The sequence below is a fragment of the Lissotriton helveticus genome, chromosome 12, assembly GCF_964261635.1.
Source record: "Lissotriton helveticus chromosome 12, aLisHel1.1, whole genome shotgun sequence".
NCBI classification, from domain to species: Eukaryota; Metazoa; Chordata; class Amphibia; order Caudata; family Salamandridae; genus Lissotriton; species Lissotriton helveticus.
The window spans coordinates 832,553,871-832,569,086 of NC_136073.1; the positions used below are offsets into that span (position 1 = coordinate 832,553,871).

General features: G+C 39.9%; 1 long non-coding RNA gene across 3 annotated transcripts in view; it reads right to left on the bottom strand.

The window, feature by feature from the left end:
• LOC144798474 (uncharacterized) overlaps positions 1-15,216 on the bottom strand; it is a 281,744-nt gene that overhangs the window by 256,088 nt on the left and 10,440 nt on the right. For 2 of the 3 annotated variants that reach the window (XR_013603546.1, XR_013603548.1), the window contains exon 1: positions 6,561-6,784. The exons of the other annotated variant lie outside the window; for it this stretch is intronic. This is a non-coding gene — a long non-coding RNA (uncharacterized LOC144798474). Of the gene's footprint in view, positions 1-6,560; positions 6,785-15,216 lie in introns of those variants that run through there. 3 annotated transcript variants of the gene reach the window in all.

Genomic DNA, 15,216 nt, shown 5'->3' on the forward strand with positions numbered 1-15,216 from the left:
TCCAGTGACACGAGAAACCCCCACAACCATTCAAACCCCTGATGCACCAGCTCACAAGAAAACCCCTCCGAACAAAAACATCCCTACCCCAAGAACCCCCACCCTCTACTGCCCACCAAAAAGGGGGAGGGAGGGCGGGAAAAAAACTCGTGCCCAAACGACCCTCCACCGGCTGCCGTGTCACTGCCACCAAAATGGTGGGCAGTGACACAAAATGTCCGGTTAAATAGCCCCAAGTCCAACCAGCCCAAGGGGAAGCCCAAAAACAGCCCAACTACCCGGACCCAGCCTAACCAGCCCAAAAATCTGGATCTGTGCCCCGGGCCCCCCTCCCCCTCTGGGCGCCAAAAATCCCAGGGGGAGGCATGCCTCCCGTTGGTCGGCCGCCCCTCCCAAAGCCCCATTGTCAGCGTAAACATCTTCCACCCATAGTGCTTTACAAGAAAAAACTAGTAATATTTAAATTATTACAACACCTCCTCAGTGGTAGTAAGCACTATATAAATGCTATTTTTTTTCTGTAAATATTGGGAAAGACCAACACATCTGACATTCTTACAGCACATGCATATCTCCTAAACAGAGCCTGAACAAAGTGGAAAGCTGCCTCTCAAGTATGTGTGAAGTGCTAACAAGGTGTGAGCCTTTGTTTCCCCTCTGCTGCATTTGCTTCTAGGTGTGAGGCTCCTGACTGCTCCCAGCCAGGAGACTTGAACAGAAGGAGGCCTGATGACTCCTCAGATTCGGCCTTTGTTATGGGCCGAGCAGAAGTCTGAACTAAGAAAACACCCTCCCCACCTGCACGTTGTTGTGGATCAAAAGTGGATAAAGACGTGCAGGCGCTGCTAAAAGTGTCCAGGTGTTTGGAAAATACGCCGGGACGAATTCAGCATACTTTTTCAGCGGGACCCAACTTCTTGGCAGGTTGGACGGCGTCCACCTGCGTGTACCCCCGACTCGTAGATGTTTCTACCTTTAGAGTACATTGAGAGAGAGGCATTATGGCATTCAAAGACTTTAAAGTAGGTACACGACTTGACTTGTTGGATAATAGACTGGTGTTCAGAGGTCATGTTTAAGGAATTATTTTTAAACTTTTAAGTGATCATTTTTATATGGTTGTAGATCAGCTTTGAACTTGCATATTCTGAGTTAATGGTCCTGTCATAGAGTCCAAATTGTTTTGACTAAAGTCATGAATAGAAAAAGTCTGAAAACTATTTTCAGTTCTACTAATGATACAGAATATGCCACCCAATTTATATTTGCAAGTGTTCCTTCTTTCTTTTAAACTTTATTCACCTTTATGTTTTAAAAACCATAAAAGTACAAAAGGAACATGCATTTTATTACACTTGTGTTTTACAAAATTAATGCATTATATACAATCAGATACTAAAAATATGATTGAGCAGATTCAATTCTAAACAAGATTAAAAAGATAAACATCAGGTTAAAATGTTAATCACTTCATAACCCGCTTTCTCAATTCCACTCTAATATAAAATTGCCAGGCTCCAAGATGGTTTCAGATACTTCTAAAGTGAAAGATGTAAGTGGAAAGAGCAGAGCAGACCTCAGGCGATAGTAACTGTTGCAAGTAAGTAAGAGTAGGTCTGCATTGGTATAATATAGATTGATCTAGGGACATTAAAGACCTGGCAAAAAAACATAGAGTGCATGGGTAGTTAACAAGCTCTCGGGACCAATAATTCTGATGAGGAAATTCCACTAACATATGGGGCATATTTAATCTACATCTCATGAGAGCAAACCTACGATGTTGTTATGAATCGGTCCTGGTAAGATTGTAGACCATCTTCTGTTAACAGATTGGTATATAAATACCACTATGATCACTACTGATTTAATTATATCTACCATGTTTAAAAAGATGCAAGCACATATTTATTTATTTATTTATAAAATTTACTTTAAGTTCTGACTTTCTGAGCTGGGTTAACATCAACAGGTCATCAAATGAGTCCGGTGTTCCTAGCTTGTCGCAAAGACCTTTATATGATCCAGGGCATACAATGCACAGAGTTGAGTGCTAGGCAGTCACAGAGTATCTGTCTATTCAGATGGACTCTCATTTTTCATCCAAACCCTATACCAAAGAGATGGGTGGAGTCTAATAAGATCTTCTAAAAAAGGCATGCCCAATTTCTTTGTGGCACACGCAGGTTGAGCAGCTGGAGGGAGCGACAAAGGCTTCTTTAAGAAAGTATTTTCTGAAACATTTAGCTGTGAAACATTAACATGTCCCAAGATGCCGGCCTCGTATGTAGCCACTGAAATGCAATTCGCCCGGAAAATTATACACATTTCCCTGACGGGTTTCTTCCACAACTTTGGTGAAAAGTTGTGGTTGCTGCCTTTACGAACTGATTGTTCCTAAAAAGGTATTTGCTGTTTCCAGGTACCAACCGAATCAATCTGGCTCCCCTGAAATGAAAATGTGTTGATCTGCATCACCTCCTGGTTGTCCTTCACTCTAAAAAATCCAGGAGGTGGACAGATGAGGGCCACAAGTCATAATAAATGTCTTGCTCTAGTTCACTCTAAGGTCTATGCCACCCATGCATTCCACAAAGTTGCCCAGGAGAGATGGAAGACTGCTTCACATGCGGACCATTTGGAGTGCATCGTCGGCATAGAAAAGGGCTAAAAACAAAACACTGCCCTATCTGGGGCTTGTCTTACCATTTCTCAACTAACACCCTCTTGAAGGGTGAAAAGGAAGGGGGCAAGCACACACCCTGCCTGACCCCCCTAGCAATGCTGATCTTGTGGCGACACTATCCATTGGGCCGGTTGTTATTTTAAGGATTACCAATATGTTATAATTGATGTGTTCTGATATAATGTGTTTACCATCCTTAATAGTGAGTTATGATGGAATAATCTATTTGAAAGATTATTTAAAACTTTTGCTCTATTTATTTTCAAATCGGAAGCAGCAATAAGATGTGCAAATCTTGATTCAGATCTGGCTACTAGACGCGGTGGTCCTAAATGTGTCATTGGTGTTTGAGTGGAAGATTGTGATTGGTCAAGAGACTGCAGATCAGGGGGGTTGTGATTTTTCATAGAACGTTCTGGGTATTATAGTTTTTCTTCTAATTCACTCGATGTGTTGTATATATATTGCACCGAAGCCCTAGATAACAAAAATGTAATCTCAGGAGGGTTTATTCTCACCCTCACCAGGTAGTCAGAGAGAACCCAGAACCGGCTGCTGGAATAGGGGGCTGTAGATATAAAATATTTTCCTACAGAGGAGACTACAGTAAATGAACAAAATGATTGGTTTCATTTTGTCATAGTAATTATGGTTAATCTCTCGAATGCTAAAATGATGAGGCAATTTCAATATAATCTCAAATATCTTTCTCATCCATGTAAGTAATAAGTCTTGCAAATAGAGTGAGATGTACTTTCAAAAGCTGCAACAGTAGCTAAACCAAAGATTTCTAATGAACAACTATTGTGCTTACAATCTACATTCATGACCATTGGGCATCATTTTGCTCAATAGCAGACGTTCACTTTAAATCATTTCCTGTACACTAGGCTGAAGAAAATGAGCCTTGAGTTGTAAATGCAGATATGAAACCATCTGGTTAAAATATTTGAGGGGGAAGAATCCATTTTTAGTCACTTACTGCATTGTATATTGTTAAAGGGGCAATAATCATTAATGCAACCCAACCATTGTCCAGCATCCCCTTTCCACATTTGTTTCCTCAAAGTACAAACTCTGTCACCTGGTACCATTATAAAATAGTAAGAGTTTTGCGGATATAGAAGTCTTTAGTCTTTCATTTAAAGGTGCATCAGAAAAGGTTTAGTGGCATGGGGAGCTGTTTGCCGACTGACGATGGGTAGTGAGAAACTTAAAATGAGCTATTGTTTCGATATGGAATTTTCTGTTTACTTTTTCCCACTTCATTGTATCCGATGTTGAAAGGCCTTGTGTGAGGGCCCAATGGATTCAAAATTATTTTTATTGTAAATGAAAGAAAAGGATATGTTAAAATACATTTAAAAGTATACATTTATTTTCTACATTCAAAGGGAATTAATTAAAACATACTTTAAAACGAGTAACTCGGTAAATCATACAAAATATCAAGGCTACTTTTTAAAAACATAGTTAAAACTGATACAAGCTACACAAGACATGTTTTGTTCAGGACCTTGTAGCAGCCAAGATAAAAAAACATTTCATGTACATATCTAGGCTTCTATACAGGAAAATGAATGATTCTAGAGCTGTCATCTCCAGCAGCATTTCTCTGAGGGCAGCTACAATCTGTGAGCTAGGTAAACATTCTAGTTCTTTAAATTCAATATATTAAACAATAACAATAATTAATATAAACGTTAAAAATAACACTACACATCTAAACAATATGTCAAATAAACGAAAAATTACATTTAATAGATTTGTCATTTAACATTAATTAAACATAAAAAAGTTAATTTCCAATTAAATAATCTGTATGATAATACATTCATCAATTACATATCATTTCCATAGTTTAAAAAAAAAAATGCCACTCAATCCTCTAATAACTGCTGCAGCCCAAAATTAAAATGTAGACGTTTACCAGACATGTAAACAATTTAAAAAAGTTATTAACATTAATTAATATATAATTGAAAAAACACGATCCAAACAATAAACCTCTAAATCCAAAAGATATATATATATATATATATATGTTAGTTTTTAAAACCAATAGATTATCAATTTCAGAATAACATAAGTAATGAAATAAGACCATAATACCATACAACATAGTTATACACTATAGTTATACACTATAAAAAATATTATCATATAGAACATTTCTATGCTCTATATTATAGCAAACTTACTCCCAATATTTTTCTCCATGATATTTGTGTAATCACTGTAGTTTGACCAAAATATTATGGTCAGATGACATTTTTGATTTGCTATTTAGATGGAATACCCTTCTAGAGCCCTGCAGCTCCCTTCTCCTTACATCTCATGAGGCCTCAACATGAAGGGCCGCCGAAGTGGGCAAAATAATCATTTTTGGAAAATTGAGTTTACTTATCTAAAATTTAAATTTGGTTTTAAATGATGAAATGTGGATATTTCAGAAACTACCAAGCTAATGACGTGAGCAAAATTATTGAATTTCTGTAATATATTTAAAGCTATTATTAGAGCAATTGTTGACTTTGGTGGCTTATTGATAGCATGAATGACAATCTTCTTGAAACTATTTGAATTCATAAATCATGTGCAGTAACAAGAAAAACATTCTGTAAAATGATAGCCGAGGTGACCTTCTAAAACCAAATTTTCTTAACTGTCTGTAATATCTATAACTCATTATCCGATGTTGGAGAAATTATGTTTATAAATCCTCCTTTTGGTCATAATTTTTTTCAATGTTTTCTTGAGGAGTGTGAGTCCCAACACCCCATTGAAACATCACCGCCCACTACAAAAAACGGACTATTTCAGAGTGGCCATTCAGATCTTCCAGATTTTTACCCACCATGTTAAAGTTATACTTTGATATGCACCATTTGGCACAGTTTTCCCTCAAACATTTTCTTGGTTGGTTCCTGGTGGATAGGGTGTGAATCCCTAAAAAGAAACTAAGCTTTCTCCCTTCGCTTATTTACTCCAATTCCAAGAAGGTGTTCACTCACCAATATTTTCACCTGTAGACACCTATCACATACATACATTAAAGGGATGTTGTGACTAATGGAGAGCTCTTTTTTTACAGATTAGGAAGTCTGCTTTGCCCAACCATCCCATACACTGAGCAACAACAACCCATTTCGCAAGAAAGGGTACGGGTTGTGTTTTAGGAAAAAATTATTAAAAAAAGAACACAGGCAGACTATTAACGGCTATAGCAGATGGTGCCAGAGCAGGAGGGCTGAAATGTTACAAAAGAGCACTTAAGCATAATTCTGTGAAAAACAATGTTTTTATTGCCAAACATTCTACTGTTTATCACCTACACAAAGCAACAGTGCACAGTGCAGCGTAAGGTTTTTCATGGTGGTTAGCAGGTTTTTCCCTTACATGTGACCTATTGGCTTAGTACATATGTGTGTCCGGCTTGGGTTGGGGGCGGGAGGTCATCCAGATGGCTAACACCCAACATCAAAGTGTCCATGCCACAATGCAGACAGATTCAGGCCAACAGACCTTGGGTGGGAAACATTCTCACTCTGGGTCAATGAATAGCTGGGAATGGACTAAGCCTTCTCATCTTTGACCTAACATGGGACCTTGAACCGAGGAAATGTGAACCGTAAGCTTCCTGAGAGCAGGGAACTCCTGAGAATTCAGTGAAACAACAAACCAAGGCTGTGGCAGCTGGAAACTCAGATTCAGGCTTACAGATGAGCTTCGTTTTGCAACAGGAAACAAAATGTTTGTTTGACAGACATGTGCTTGAAATCCAGCTGTGCAACTTGTTTCCAGGACTCAGTGATGATGTAATCTTACTTTCTTACCTTCTTTTGTCATCTTTCTTTCTTTGTTTCTTTCTTACCTGTCTGGCTTTCTTTCTTCTCACACATCTGTCTCTCTTTCTTTCGCCTCTCCTAAGTAAGTGGGGTAAATATCTTTCAATGTCAATGGATCAAAAGTCCACGATTGGGTGTAGAAACTACACAACTACAAACTCAAATAATCTGTCACTTTATGGTACACAATGGGATCTTCTGTACCTGTGCCCTCTCAACCTTAAAGAGAAGAGGGAGCCAACTAAGTGTTCTGTAGCAGACAGCCTAAATGAGACTAAACCACTTATAATGGGCTCTTAAGAAGAACAAAGAAGAGAACACTGAAACCAAACCCACATATGTACAGTGTCCCATCATAAGCCTCTAAAGGCACCAGGTCACAGAGGCACCAGGTCTGATTTATAGATCTGCAGAACTTTATGTACACAGACATATAATGTGCATGAGCTGTAAGATATACAGTTCTCGGAACATAGAGTCCTGCTGCTGGACCATGGCCAGAAGATGCATTATAGCAGCAGTGTTTTGAAATGTAGACTAAAAACACATGAAACTTAGACACAGATGAAACGCACATGAGAAAAGCAGAAACAAACATAAAAATTTGAAAATTACAAAAAATAAAATTCAGAATTGGCACGCTTGAACCAAATGAAAACTACACCGAGGCAGCCGGCACAGGTAAGCGCGGTGAGGCGGTGGGAGGGAGGGGGGGGGGGGAAGTTACAGACAACAGAATCGGTATAATTAAATAAATGAATAATACCTATTCCGTCGTCTGTCGACTTTCCCCCTGCCGCGTCCGCCCACCGCACGTACCTGTGCCAGCCGCCGCTGAAAATACAATAGGTTGCACCTGGCGGAATACCCCAGGCAAGATGTGCACTCTGAATATCGAAGCATATAATTTCGAGGACAAAATATTGCAACTAAAAGATCATAAAATAGGTAAGTATACATTTTCTATGCCTAACTCCACATATATGTACCGTGACAATATATGTATCTTCCAGGCACGTAGATTTGGAGCTATGAGGGGTAAATCAATACTTCTTTTCTATGCACTTACCTTAAAATATTTTGTCCCTCAATATTCTGGCCATGATATTCTTGTATCTGGATATTCTTAGGCTCGATATTCAGTAGTTCAACCCCATAACAACTCCGATGACTGCGAAACCAGGGTTGGCAGCGCCATATCGCGGGGTAATGTAGCAGCCTTAGGACGCCACTTGGTGGAGGTGCCAAACTACGTCAAATTGTACGAACAGCACCTTGAAACCTGCCTAATGAAAGTTGGATTACTATTAGAGGCCCTCACATGAGCACTCAAGTAGGGACAGTAGAGTCTAAGGATTACCAGGAAGGAGATCAAACTGTGCATCAGGTTAGTCTCCAGCTACCTGCAATCCTCTTTGTGACTCAAATCCCCTTTTATGCATGAGAGTGATCAGTAGAAACCGCACTGTGAAATGTAACATGTTTAAGATAAATTTTCTTTTCACTGTTGTAATCTCGCATAATTTACGGCATTTCACATGATGCTTGTTAAGTGGAATTCCAAAAATGTTTCCATAATGCCATGACACATAACTTCTATTCTAAATCCTTTTGCGGTAGAACGAGAGCAAGGAAAATGGATGCAAGACGAGAGGCTGTTGTTCGAAGCACTTGTTTTTTTGTGCTTTTTTGGGGGGGTGGGGGCACAAAATATGTTCCCGACTTCCAAAATGGACATGAGGGCACATTTCAGGCTAAAATATAGCACTAAATGCCAGAATTTCATTTTGCTTAACCTTATCAAATTTTGCTATTTCTCATAAGTATGCTATAGAAAATTATAACCATTTTGCCCAACCCTAATTAAAAAACAATCATTTCTTAGATTTCTTATTTTATTATTACTTAACCAAGACGTAAAAGAGAACCTATGCAATCTTAGCAAATATATTTTTAATATGTACCAATAATTACTTTCGCCATTAAAAAGAGATGTATCTATCAGAATCTGAACCGGTGTCATGCATTTCTTGTCTCGCTTATGGATTGCAATCCAAAGGGGTCTTCAATCTTGAGGACAAACTAGTACCTGCCTTGAGATATACTAGCACCTACCTCGAGATGACCAGATAACAACGTACACCTTGTATATCTTGGCTAGGGTATCCCAGCATTACCAGTTTCATCATTGGCCCAAACCATACTACACGAAACAAGTGGGAAGCATTCAACATGCCGGATTGGTTTTGCAGAAGATGCTAAAGAAGGCGGCTGCATCTTGCTAGAAGCACAAAGTTTGCAATTGATCCCTAAATGAGGCAGTGCTGCCTTGAGTTCCTTTGCCAGAGAGTGCTCGGCCATTGACGATACCGATGAGAGCGGTAAGAGGCACAATGGTCCCGCATCTCTATTTCAAAGGGAACTGTAGAAACAAGCGATTGCTTCGATGGAAATTTATCACATTCAATTACAGCCTATGTAACTGTCTGAATTTCCCATAGATCCCTTTTAGACTCAATATTAAACATGTAGAAATGAAATCTGATCACAGCCTGTGTAATTGTCTAAAGTTTCCAGAAATCCCTTTACGACTCACCGTCAAACAAGTACAAAATGGAATTTGATCACAGGCGATTACAGCCTGTGTAATTGTCTAAATTTCCCAGAAATCCCTTTTAGACTCACTGTCAAACAAGTACAAAATGGAAATTGAACACAGACAATTGCATTAATAGAAACTGATCACATTCTACTACAGCCTGAGTAATTGTCTGAATTTCCCAGAGATTCCTTTTAGACTCACTATCAAACAAGTAGAAATGGAAGCTGATCGCAGGCGATTAGAGCCAGTGTAATTGTCTGAATTTCACAGAGATCCCTTTTAGACTCACTATCAAACAAGTAGAAATGGAATTTGATCATATGCTTTTGCATCAATAGATATTGATCACATTTGACTACAGCCTGAGTAATTGTCTGAATTTCCCAGAGATCCCATTTAGACTCACTATCAAACATGTAGATTCTGGAATCTATACTAATATAATAAAGAGAGAGCCCAAACCTTTGAGGCGGGTAATCTCAGGAACCACAGCACCAATCACAACACCCAATACAGCGTTGTAAAGGGCAGTTGCAGCAGAAGGACATAGGCTATGCAGACGCCCACCATATACTTTTAAAAGGTAAATGAACCGTGCCAGCAAAGTAGTCCCTTGTCGGCGTGTCTGCGTTGTGCTGTGGGCGTGTGCTGGGGGCGTGACAAATGCTGGGGGCGTGTGGTACGTTCCGCCCTTCATGCCATGTCTCATATCGTGTCCTAATACCACCCTGCTCCCTTTAAATATCCCTGCACCCCATAATCATAACCCACCCTTACTCCTTAAAATACCCCAACACCCTTAAACATTGACCCATCTTAACCCTATAAATATACCCTGTACCCCAAAACCCAAACCTATCCCTAAACCCTAAAAATACCCCTGTACCCCAAAACCCAAACCTAGCACTGAACCCTATAAATACCCCTGTACCTCAAAACCCAAACCTACCCCTGAACCCTAAAAATACCCCTGTACCCCAAAACCAAAACCTAGCCCTGTAGCCTAAAAATACCACTGTACCCCAAAACCCAAACCTAGCCCTGAACCCTAAAAATAACCCTGTAGCCCAAAACCCAAACCTACCCCTGAACCCTAAAATACCACTGTACTCCAAAACTCAAACCTATCCATGAACCCTAAAAATACCCCTGTACCCCAAACCTAGCCCTGAACCCTTAAAATACCCCGGTACCCCAAACCCCAAACCTACCCCATAACCCCAAAAATACCCCTATACCCACAACCCAAACCTAGCCCTGAACCCTAAAAATACCCCTGTACCCCAAAACCCATACCTATCCCTAAACCCTAAAACTACCCCTGTACCCCATAACCCAAAACTATATCTGAACCCTTAAAATACCCAAACACCCCAAAACATATACCTCAGTACCCCAAAACATATACCCCTATACCCATACTTACCTTATCGAAACATTAAAAAAAACATGCTTTTACCATTCATGCATTTACAACGAATTTCGTTGTAAATGTATGCGTGGTAAAAGCATATAAAATGTAATGCCATGCGTTATAATGGCATTGCGGAGTCATTGTACTTTCGTAATGAAAGTATGCGGAGTGATGGTATGCGGAAAGAAAGTTGCGGAATAATGGGTGTCTGTTTACCCTCCCCGGTAAGTACATTGGTGGCCCGGCGGCCCATATCTCCAGCAACATACTCATATTTTTTCACCACCCATTTGAAAAATGCACAGGTCTCTCTCATTGATGGCCAGCACCGACATACACTTTTAGACACACATCCGGCCACAAGTTCTAGAATTGCGAACTTTAGAGCTGGGGAGCTACGTTCGAATCTCGGCATCAGCTCAACATCCTGTGATTCCAGGCAAATCGCTTTGTCTCCCCGTGCCTACCACAAATGAATGTGTTCTTCTGTAATGTAAATTGTGCTCATGCCATGTTGTCGAGTTTGCGCTATATAATATTGCAAGGAAAAATAAAGTAGGGAAACTCAAGTTCACACACTACTGAACGCGCACTCTTAAGTGCATCAGCAGTGCACTGTGAATCGGAGCGTTTCACAGGCCTGATAAGAAATGCTATCAAAACGAAATCCTACAAAACAATATACTACTGTCCGGCAGCAATTCATACCAGGACAACGTCGGGACAGGCTGCTAGTAGATTATAATGTCAAAAGTGAAGATTAATAGTACTAAATTAGAGCCTGAGAGAGATCGTGCTTTTTCCAGTTGTATGGAATGGTTTGGGCTATGGGAAAGGATTGAGACTATAGACTTCACAATTTCATGGCCCTCTTAAAAGCTGCATCGTTGATATAGATGAACAAATCTCCTGCATGGTCAGGACTTTCCTGTTAGGTGCCTAATAAAAGCATAAGGTTGAAAATATGAGGTGGAATGTAATACAAGGGCACTATTGGTGGCAGCGTGTGGTTGCCTGTCTAACCCCTATGTTGATACCGGCAAGTAATGAGGGCTGCTCGGGAACACCTGTGACTTGGCTAACCTGACCAATGGGATTTTAAGAGAAACCTAGGGCCTGATTCACAGAACTAACTTAAGACAAAATCCTAAACTTACTACTTTTGGTATTCACAGAAGTTAGGATTTTGTCTTAAGTTTGTCTTAAGACAGACTTAAAACAAAATCCTAACTTAAGCCTGTCTTAAGTCTGTCTTAAGACAAACTTAAGACAAAATCCTGACTTCTGTGAATACCAAAAGTAGTAAGTTTAGGATTTTGTCTTAAGTTAGTTCTGTGAATCGGGCCCCTAGTTACTATCTCTCACCCATTTTAGAAACTTTTGTTAATTTCTGGTACCTAACATCATTTCATGATTTGCCTGACTTTCTTGTTTCAATAGAGATTCATTAAAAAGACAAAGAATTATCTTATTTGGTAATATGCATGTTCACTGGATAAATCGCTTGCTCATTAGCCCCCCCCTTCATGCATTCTGCTTGTTCTCAAAGCTTTCACTTGTGATGGAGTCACACATCTTCTGCAAATTGTTCTTGTTTGGAGGAAAGTTTAACAGCTCACTCCTATTTAGTAAGTTCATGGAGTTTTGGACTGCATTCGAGATTTCACATCAGAGTACTTGCTGCAGGTGTGTCTGAACCTTCAGCCCCCCCCCCCTGTAATGATTCTCAAAGAGGAAATTTACATCACATGGACACAGCTCATTTAGTTAGCAGCAAATAGCCGAACCACTGCATTACTCCACAATAGAGCCTAAAATGCCATACTTTAAACTATTATCAACTCAACACACCATGAGGCAAACAATATCTCACCACCGGAAACTTATATGGATTGTGATGCATAATAGTGAACACCATGCGACCAGAAGAGGAATGGGTATTTAACCACTACTGGAGAGAAAAAAATAAAATGGTTCGTTGGTACACCCACCCACATACGTATAACTACAGAGATCTTGCACAAGCAAATTCACTTTACATTCACAATAACTCATACAACCACTCTGAAACATAAAATTGAAGGAACTCTAACAATTCACAAGCAAACAAAAAAAAATAACCCACAGTATCATACCGTGACTCTATTCTTTGTCTCAGAACGTCACTTATCTTCTTTAAGTCGATGACACCTGGGTACACCTCATAGAATACTCAGCATATGATATCACATCCTCAACCAATTATCCTAGAAGACACCCATTCCTGGATTACGAGTCATTGCCTCAAGCTGAAATTCAGAACAAAATGTAACCTTAGCTCATCTGCACATTCCGACATTTCTGCTCAATCGTGGATCAACTCGCTCAATATCTTAGACTGCAAACCTTCGCGCGTTGATTGCACTAAATCCCTTGACGTTACCCTGGAGCAGAAACTCAGGCAAAAAGTGTGCATCATCAGCTAAGACTTCTACAGTGTATTAAACCCTATATCACATAATCTGACTTTAACACCTGGTTCTGTCCAGTCTGGGCTATGGGGTGGTCCTAGTTTTTGTGATTCCTAAGACACACTTACCTTCTTTAAAAGCACCCTTCATGGTGCATCAAAGGCTAGTCTCAGGCGCATCAAAGGCTAGTCTCAGGCACCAAACACTTGGAGCACATCACTTCTGTACTTCTCAATCTTCAATGGCTGCCTAATGAGACAATAAGTACCTTCAAGTAGGCTGTATCACCCACAAAGGTCCTCACACAGCAACCCATAAACACCTATTACAAAACCTCTTACCAGCCACCTTAAGGAGCATGGATTCCCTGCACTTAGAGATTATTCTCTTCAAGAGACAGCATACACTTGCTGAATCCTTCATTGGAAGCACTGTGAAGTTTTCTAACTCTCTCCCACCCAAGCTGTGAGCGAAGCCAGCCCACGACTCCATTAAATGGGGGCCGAAAACCTCATTTTTTCCAAATTCACTGTCCCTTTCACAAGTCTTACTCTCCACTGAGTGAACCCCTGGTTCTCCATTCGAGCTACTTTCTTTTTAAGGAGGGGTTAACAAACTTCAACCCCCTACACTGCCCCTTACCAATCGATATCCTGAGTTTGACACATGAAAAACTCCTTAAGAAATTGATAAATTTAGAATGTATATATTCCCTTCTCAAACATTCCTATTCAATGTTGTACCTACATTTCTATCAAAATTAAACACGCTCCAGTATGTAAAGATCCCCAACACCACGAAGGTATGTTTTGCATTATATAACATTTATAAATACAAATAAATAAATACATAAATCTCTACTAATCAAGCACAACTAAACACCAATAAAACAACATGCACTATCATAGGATGAGAAAATGCCTTCAAATAATCGAAGTAAAAGTGCGCCCAGATACAGAAAGCGCAGCAATGCCAATACCGTGGTGGCTGGCACTATATAAATAGAACAAAACATTCAAGTGAACAGGTTATGGGACGAGACCGATACCTCCTCTTACCAAAAAGATTTTTCCCTGCCAGCATTGCTTTTAGTAGGATGGTGTCATTCAATTTTTCTCAGACAGCGGCTTGCACTGGCAAGCGTTCCTTGGATCAGTTCCGCTCTAATCGTGCTGTCGGAACTGGATGTATGTGTCTTCGCCATAAAAAAGAGTACACATTGGCATATCCTCAAACCACAGAGGTACGGTAATGAATTTTCTTTCAACTGCTACATCAATAGCCTAGTGCTCACTCTCATGGAAGACCAGCATGTCACCTAGGTTTGAAGTCAACAACAGCATTTTGGGATCTTTTTCTCCACCTCTGTGGATTCATATTTTAGTCTCAGGTCTGGACTTGTGGAAGGAGTCTGTTCACGCTCCAAAACTTAGATTACAAAAGAACAGCTAAATTCCAATCACTGTGCAAACAAGAATTTGCACAGAGATCAACATTAAGGGCCTGATTAAGAGTTTGACGGACGGATTACTCCATCACAACTTGACGGATATACCTTCCGCCTTATTATAAGTATCATAGCTTAAAATGCACTTGTAATAAGGTGGACTGGATGTCCTTAAAGGATGTATGACATTACAACGCATGCATTTACATCGCATGCCTTTACAACGTAAGTATTACAACGCAGTACATTACAACGCATAGTGCTTTGGGGTGCTGGATAGTGAATAGTTTAATTTACTATTCCAACTCCAGTCCCCGTGGACACTAGGGAAGGTTATTGGATAGTAAATTAACCTATTCCCTATCCTAGAGCGCCCCCCAGAGCAATGCGTTGTAATAGTTTGCGTTGTAATGGTTGCGTTGTAAAGGCTCTGCGATGTAAAAGTTGTGTTGTAAGTGTTGTTCACCGTCCTTAAATACTGCCACACAATTAATTTTCTTCGGGTAAATTTCGGTGTGACCGACCTGCCAAAGTTTATTGGAGGAAAACTTGAGAAAAAATTTCAGATGCTGGAGGAAATAGATGCAGGAAGCACATACGTTTCTAATAACCCAAGTGTCAGCTTGGTATATGAGATATTTAACACACCCGCGAAATACTGCAAGGCGCCATATCCATACTTACTAGACACCCGTTTCTAAGTGAGGCTTTAAATTTATTTATTTTTATTCATTTATTTATAAAGTTTTATATAGCGCTAGCTAGACCC